General features: G+C 50.9%; 1 pseudogene; it reads right to left on the reverse strand.

Moving 5' to 3' along the window:
* Window positions 1-242, reverse strand: part of LOC123056715 (isoaspartyl peptidase/L-asparaginase-like) — a 41,846-nt pseudogene extending 41,604 nt beyond the window's left edge.
* Between the last annotated feature and the right edge of the window lie 8,153 nt (window positions 243-8,395).

An 8,395-nucleotide genomic window follows, 5' to 3' on the forward strand; every position in this document is an offset into this window, starting at 1 on the left:
TGACTTTTCCACCGTCGCACTGACTCCTGCCTCTTGGTCTGGTCGTTCCTTTCATCTCCCTCTTTACCTAGGGTAGTCTTCCAATTCTTCTCCTCCCCTCTTTATCTGTGCCATACTTCCCATATTGCGCCGCCGCCGGCCAAACCTTCCTGGTCGTGAATAATAAGACCTACGCGCTGCCTCCCTCTGGAAGCCCCAGGAGCGCCGCGTGCTTGGACATGCTGGCCCAAACCAGGCGCCATGGCGTCGAACCTACCTCCCGGGGAACCAGACGTGCCACCGTCAGCGTCCTCCTTCAATCCCACATGCATCAGAGGTGCGAGCTCTCCATCTCCTCAGATTTGAATCGCGTTTTTTTATTTAGCTTGGTAGAAACCCCGATTTCCAGTTGGAGTAGCTGTCACTAGGAAGGGCGAGGGTGCCGCCCCCCAAGGGTAGTTCGATGGCGTGATTGATTCAGACTGATGCCAACCATGTACATGTCTACCGGATCCAAGGTAAGAGCAGAAGGATGAGGTCGTCCCATAGTATATCTGTCCAGATATTTAAGTCTGTATTGTTGACCTGAACGCATATGTGTGTTTTTTAGTGGAAAAGATGCATACTCACTGTAAATGCAGGAGGCTGTTCCCAACTTCCCATCGTATATTTGTACAGATCTTTGTTGTACGGGCCTGATATGTACTGTAAATGCAGCTTAATTACTTTTAGATGTTTTACTGATTGGCATGTGTTTCGTGGTCATGTACAAAGTCTAACATGTATGGATGTGCAGATTGAAAAGTTCATCACAATATTGCACGGGAGGTTCTATCATCCACCATCCAGATTTTTTGTGCGTTGGTTTGCTCAAATTTTCTTTCCTTTAAGTTTATATATACGGCGATTTAATTTGTGGTTCAACTTATTTTGCAGTGAGTTTGGTTGGTCTGCTTGGATAGGGGTTTAGGAGGTGCTTTCAGGTAGAGCTAAGACTTTCTAATATGCAATTCAACACCTTTATAGTAGTATTTGTAAGATTTTTTATGATAGAAAATTACGTATTTTTGAAAGATTTGTGATTGAAGTTTTCCTTTCATTTTGGTTACACATTATTTGCAGTTCTCTCCCTCTCTCTCTGTATGTGATTACATATGACTTGATGGTGATTAATCTGAAACATTTGTGAAGCCAGGCTATGTCTACAGGTTTTGCGGTTCTTTGTAGACATGCCCAAGGTTACTTTAGGATTTCTTGGTGGATTCCATTCTAAATCCTATTTGTTGAAATAATATAGAAGCTAATTTCAGTTTGTTTGTTTTTATCTAGATCAGCATGTGTAGTATCAAATTTGCAGTTGGATATAGTGCTTTTATCTTAACTTTTTTAATTCAAGAATAACTTATTTCTCCATGAGTGCATTTTATCATGCTATGTTCCCTTGCTATTTCTCCTACATTGCTTGACTACCTAGCTCTAAAAAGTCAGTATTGACTCAATTTTTCCAGGGTTGGGTTAGTATCCTAATATTTTGAACAGGAGCTCTGTGAATAGTTTTGATATGCTACATTGTAAAGTTTTTGTTCGCGGTCAAGCTTATTTTTTGCTTTTGATTCCAACAGAGTACACAAAACAATTTATTATTTTCTGACTCATTCATTCTTTATGCAGATCTAGATAACTTTGGTACGGAGTGTTCTGCTTATATTAAATTGATTTTCAGAGATGTTTGAAAATTTCCACTAACACGATTCTTTGGTTTCCAGTGGCCAAACATGTTTAATTTTTTAACAAAGAGGATTTGAGGTTTTTTAAAACAGCCAATCCCTGATTTGGTAGTTATCAGCGAAAAAATAAATTCGCTAGTTTTCTGGAAAGTAGTAGAACAAGGTTCTAAACATATGACAAGAGAAAGAATTTGATGATTTGTGTGTCGGTTGGAGGCTCTTTGTTTATATTCCTTCCGTTCCTAGTGTTATGGTTTTAGTTCAAATTTGAACCAAGACCACAAGCTTATTTTGGAACAGAGGGAGTAAGTACATCTTCTATGGACACACTTTTGTACTATTTGACACACTTTTGACCGGGCCTTATTTTGTTCCAATCAAATCAAGCCACAGACACGGGAGCACGGATGGGCACACCTCGGGGGAGCAGGCAAGTCTCGTCCAAAGAATAGGGCCTAGCTCCGGTTCCTTCAATGATAACACAAACTTTCAATAATTTTCATACCAAATTAGCTAAATCCTTACAACAGAAACAGAAACATCAAACTGATGGAGTTCTTTGCCTCGTAGTGGCAACTACCAAAGCAGAGATCCGCACCTGCAGCAGGCACTAGAGAAACAAGACAGACACACATAATCAGCCAGTTGATTCTCCAACGCTAGCTCAGTCAGGATCATGCAGGCCATATGGCAACCTCGGAGTAGCCGTCCTCGGTGGCGCACGCCCTGAACATCCCCGTGGTGTTGTAGGGCATGGTGACCTCCCCGGCGGCCGACACGGCCACGAGCCCCACGGAGCCCCGGGGCACGCCGGCCACGACGCGCGCGGCGGCCTCCTCCAGCGAGAGGCCCCGGTGCTCCATCACCGCCACCACGTCGCGCGCCACGGTGTGCCTTATGATGTCCTCGCCCTTGCCCGTGGTGGACACGGCGCAGAGGGCGTTGGCGTAGGTGCCGGCGCCGATGACCGGGGTGTCGCCGATCCTGCCGGCCATCTTGTTCACCAGCCCGCCCGTGGAGGTCGCCGACGCGAGGCCGCCCGAGGCGTCGACGGCCACGCAGCCCACCGTGCCGGTCCGGCTGTTGTCGTCGTCGTTGGGAGCGCAGATTGGGTCGGTGTAGTTGTACTGGGTGTAGTCGATCTGAGAAGCAAGCAGCAGGAAGGTTGCGGGAATCAACAACTGGGTGTAGCCGAATAGAGGATCTATTAAATTTCGCAGGAGTCTAACAAAAAAAGAGTCAATATGCGTATGCAGGCTTCGCCGCTAGCCACTGCCGCACTGACTGCGGAGGTGGGTGTCCTGAAGCAGGACCTCGAGCGGACCGAGCAAGAGCTCGGCTTTGCCAAGCGGCGGCTCGAGGAGAAAGAAGGTAAGAAATACCTTACAGAAAAAGTGCCTACAAAAAGGCGTGATTGCAAAAAAAAACAGGATTGTACTGCTTATTGTAGGGGCCACGACTGAGGTGGTGACCCTTAAGCAGGCGCTGTCTGAGGCCGAAAAGAAAACGGCCGCGGAGCGGACCGAGCGAGACAGACTTGGGGCTCAGGTCGGCGAGGTGCAGCAAGAGCTTCAGGCTCTCATGAAAAAACATGAGAGTTTGGAGCTTGAATCCAAGGCGCAAGCAGCCAAGCTCGCGACGGCCCTTGAGACTGCCAATTCTGCCAAGGCCGAAGCCCAGAAGGCTCTCCAAGAGTTGGAGGAGATGAGGAAGATAGCAGCGGGTAAGGCATTCTTTATGCAAAGCAGAAATATAAAAGTAAACTACTTGTTACTTACCCGAATCCGGAGCTCTCCAGGGGCATTCGCAGATCTTCCCCGCAGTGTATCCGACGCCGCCGCATTCTACCGAGCTGAAGAGGGCAGCTCGACGGAGAAGGTGTTCTGGTCTCAGTATTCTGAGGCCGGACACCCTGTGCGCTTGAGCGACCAGCTGAAACAGCTGGTCGAGCTCCACAAGGCAGCCGAACAGGCCATGAAAGGCCTCATAGTTCGGCTATGGGCCGAAGAGGCCCTGCCTGGGAGCTATTTCGGGCTGGTGCGTCGGCTGGTGGAGGCCTATCCGAGGCTCGAGGTCATCAAGCGCTCCGTCTGCATCGAAGGTGCCCGTCGGGCCCTTGCCCGTGCAAAGGTGCACTGGGGTAAGCTTGACGGTGAGAAGCTTGTGAAGGACGGGCCGCCGCCGGGGAAGGAGCATCGCAAGCCCGAGAACTACTACAAGGATGTTCTTGCAGGTGTCCGCCTTGTGGCGGATGAATGTACCAAGGATGTGATTTTTGAATGAACTCGCGCGTGTTTATCCTGTGCGCTGAAAACTTGTTCATATGCGCTAAGCAATGCTTATTGAATTTAAAATATTACTTTCTGTGCAGCCGTTTATCAAAAAATTGAGAGATGGCCAGTCGTCGGCTTCTGCCCCCATGCCACTAGTGCTGGGGTGTTCGGGATAAACCTGAGCGCTCTTTTTCTCATAGTTGGGTCCTTCGAGGGAGGCGCTCAGCACAACGAACCAGGCAATCGGACTATAATGCTTGAACACTCTCACTTAGCCATAGAACTCTATAATTTTAAATTTCGGCGAAGCCCCTAGTTCGGAAGACCGAGTTTGGGGCGCTATCCATGCCTTGGTCGGACAAAGCCAGCTCCTCGCCCGAAGCGGCATAAGTCTTTAGGGACTCGAAAAACCTCTCGAACAACGACCGGTCTCTCGCCTCATCATGACAGTCAGTTTTAGCTTTCTCCACTTAGGTGCTTAACCCAGCTGAACCGGGGCCACAATCGCAGTGGTTCTCCTAGTGCTACCTTAGCCGATATAGCGGAACGTAAGGCACCAAAACATAGGAGCCGGGCAAACCCAACTATTGACCCAAATCATGATTCGGAGCCGATGCATATAGTGCTATAAGTTCGGGGTGCCGCACTTGTGAAAGTGTACGGACTTCTCACACCATAATGAGGGGTACTGAAGCCCCTGGCGTGTTCGCCGTACCATGGTGTACGGGTGCCATCATGTCATTTAATAAACATATATGTGAAAAGAGGATAATGCAAAAAATAGACAAAAAGCTATGCATTGTTTATAGAGGGGCTATTTATCAAAGCCGGACGATACAAATAGTGCGATAAGCAAAAAGATATTGGACTATTTAACATGTCCTGACCAGGGGCAGGCCGCGGAATTGTATTCAAAACGGGTATACTGCTCGTAACAGAGACCACCTGGGAGTTCCATAATGCGGCATGGGTTGTCTGCCTCCCTGGATCTTGCATCATTTGTGCGGCAGTCGAATTGCCGAACAGGTCGTCCGAAGTATGGAGTCCTGAAAGTAAGAAAAAATTAACAAAAGAATCCGGCAGCCCCTAGTACGTTTTAAGCCGTATTTTGGGCGTGCCGTTATTGTGCCCCTTCCCCTGTTCCCATGGTATTTCAAGGGCGTAGTTATGTACGCGAGGCACTGGTTTCGCTGTGTCGCGAGAGCTGGGGTTGGGGCCGCATTGCTACGCTTGCTCAGAGCGTGCCAGGCGGTCCTGCTCTGGGTTACTCCGGGCACGCTTGGCAGTGTCTGGCTTTTTAACGGCCGGACTAGAGAATTGCCTAAGAAGGCTACTTTGTACTTCCACTGCGAGAGCCGCCGTGTGCTCCTCCGTACGGAGGGAGCGTTGGGTGTTTCCGTTGACCGTGATTACTCCTCGAGGGCCTGGCATCTTGAGCTTGATATATGCATAGTGCGGCACCGCGTTGAACTTTGCGAATGCGGTTCGTCCGAGCAGGGCGTGATAGCCACTGCGAAACGGGACTATATCGAAGATTAACTCTTCGCTTCGAAAATTGTCCGGGGATCCGAAGACCACGTCAAGTGTTACTGAGCCTGTACAGTTGGCTTCTATACCTGGTATAACGCCTTTAAAGGTCGTTTTTGTGGGCCTAATCCTTGAGGGATCTATGCCCATTTTCCGCACTGTATCCTGGTAAAGCAGGTTCAGGCCACTGCCGCCATCCATGAGGACTCTTGTGAGATGAAATCCGTCGATGATTGGGTCGAGAACCAATGCGGCGAAGCCGCCATGACGGATGCTAGTGGGATGGTCCCTTCGATCAAAAGTGATCGGGCAGGAGGACCATGGGTTGAACTTTGGGGCGACTGGCTCCATCGCGTATACGTCCCGTAGCGCATGCTTCCGCTCCCTCTTGGGAATGTGGGTTGCGTATATCATGTTCACCGTCCGCACTTGTGGGGGAAAGCCCTTCTGTCCATTGTTGTTCGGCGGCCTGGGCTCCTCCTCGTCATTGCTGTGCAGCCCCTTGTCTTTGTTTTCGGCTCTTAACTTGCCTGCCTGCTTGAACACCCAACAATCCCTGTTAGTGTGATTGCTGGCCTTTTGGGGGTGCCATGTATCTGGCACAAGCGGTCGAGTATTCGGTCCAAACTGGACGGGCCCTGAGTATTCTTTTTGAATGGCTTTTTCCGCTGACCGGATTTATAGCCTCTGAATCCGGCATTGACTGCCGTGTCTTTGTTGCTGTCACTGCTGACGCGGCATTTTTGCTTATTCCGACGTGTCCTGCCACTTTTGTCCTTGGTATCCGAATTACCAGGGTTCTTTGATAAGTTGTTACTGCGAGCTAGCCAGCTGTCTTCTCCCGCGCAAAAGCGGGTCATGAGTGTCGTGAGGGCTGCCGTAGATTTCGGCTTTTCCTGTCCCAGGTGTCGGGCAAGCCACTCGTCGCGGATGTTATGCTTGAAGGCTGCTAGGGCCTCTGCGTCCGGACAGTCGACTATCTGGTTTTTCTTTGTTAGGAACCGTGTCCAGAATTGCCTGGCTGATTCCTTTGGCTGCAGAATTATGTGGCTTAAGTCGTCGGCATCCGGTGGTCGCACGTAAGTGCCCTGGAAGTTGTCGAGGAATGCGGCTTCCAGGTCCTCCCAAGAACCGATTGAGTCTGCTGGCAAGCTGTTAAGCCAATGCCGGGCCGGTCCTTTAAGTTTGAGCGGGAGGTATTTGATGGCGTGTAGATCATCGCCGCGTGCCATGTGGATGTGAAGGAGATAATCCTCGATCCATACCGCCGGATCTGTTGTGCCAGCGTATGATTCAATGTTTACGGGTTTGAAACCCTCTAGGATTTTATGATCCATTACTTCATCCGTGAAGCATAGCGGGTGTGCGGCGCCTCTGTACTGGGCTATATCACGACGCAGCTCGGAAGAGCTATGTCTATTGTGTTCGGCCCGGCCGGATTTGTTGTATCCGGAGTGAAGATCATCGTCACGTGCCGTAGGGCGCCTGCGCGATCCGTAGATCGATCTTGTTTGTCTTGCCTTATCCTTCAATACGTCTCGCAGGTCTGGCGCATTTTCCCATGCCTTAGTTGAGCAGCGTCGAGACATGGCTTGGGCGGAGGGCCGAGAGGCCTCTCTATCGCGGCCGCGAGGTGGCCGGTCTGTCATGTCGTGTGCTGGTGATGTAGGTGCTTCCTCCTCTGATCGGGGTAGCGGCCTGCGCTTTGGGTAACTCTTGGAGGGGCGTTCGAATTCATACTCTTCGGTCGCAAGGACTTCAGTCCATCTGTCAGCTAGCAAATCTTGGTCGGCTCTAAGCTGTTGCTGCTTTTTCTCGAGGCTGCTTGCCGTGGCTAAATGCCTACGTTTGAAACGTTCTTGTTCGGCGGGGTCTGATGGTACGACGAATACGTGTCATCGAGGCTTGCCTCGTCTTCGGAGGGAGGCATATAGTTATCATCCTCGACCTCTCGGTCTGCCGCTCTCTCATGAGGGTTGGCTTCTCCATCTTCCTGTGCCAAATCTTGCTGGGGTGGGTGTTCTTCGGTGCTATCCGAGGTAGTATTATCTCCCGTGCTGGAATCACCGTTTTTGCTTTGGCGGGATTTAGAGTGGCGCCGCTGATGCCGGCGCTTTGGCTATTTCTTGGAGGTGTCATCCCCCGCTATTCCATCGCCATCTCCATCTTTTGGAGTATCCACCATATATATGTCATATGACGAGGTGGCCTTCCAGCGCCCTACAGGTGCTGGTTCCTGTTCGTCTCCTACATCGTCGTCCATACCGTCGATGTCTTCGGAGCCGAAGTCAAGCATGTCGGTTAAATCGTCGACAGTGGCTACAAAGTGGGTGGTGGGTGGGCTTTGAACTTCTTCATCGTCCGTATCCCATCCTCGCTGACCGTAATCTGGCCAGGGCTCCCCTGATAAAGAGAGAGACTTGAGAGAATTCAGCATGTCGCCAAAAGGCGAGTGCTGAAAGATGTCCGCGACGGTGAACTCCATTATCGGCGCCCAATCGGATTCGATTGGCAGGGGCGCGGGGGGTTCGGAGTCCGGGGAGGAGTCCGGATCCTCGGAGTCACGGGTCATGCAGAGTGCGGGGCTGGCGCTCGGCTCGATCGCCTTTGAGATCGCAGCCCCCGAGGTGACATCCAACCGCTCATCCTCGATTGGCGCAATAGGCTCCGAGTTAGGGGTCGGAATCGGTGCGTGTGCGGCCTCCAGGACACTGTCCAGAGGCAGAGCTAGATCATGCCCCTCGAGATAGTGCGGCGCGCTTGGCCGTGGCTCGAACCTGTCAAAGATCAAGTCTCTACGGATGTCAGCCGTGTAGTTTAAGATTCCAAACCTGACTTGATGGCCAGGGGCGTAGCTTTCGATCTGCTCCGGGTGGCCAAGCGAATTGG

This window comes from Triticum aestivum, chromosome 3A (assembly GCF_018294505.1).
Source record: "Triticum aestivum cultivar Chinese Spring chromosome 3A, IWGSC CS RefSeq v2.1, whole genome shotgun sequence".
Classification (NCBI taxonomy): domain Eukaryota; kingdom Viridiplantae; phylum Streptophyta; class Magnoliopsida; order Poales; family Poaceae; genus Triticum; species Triticum aestivum.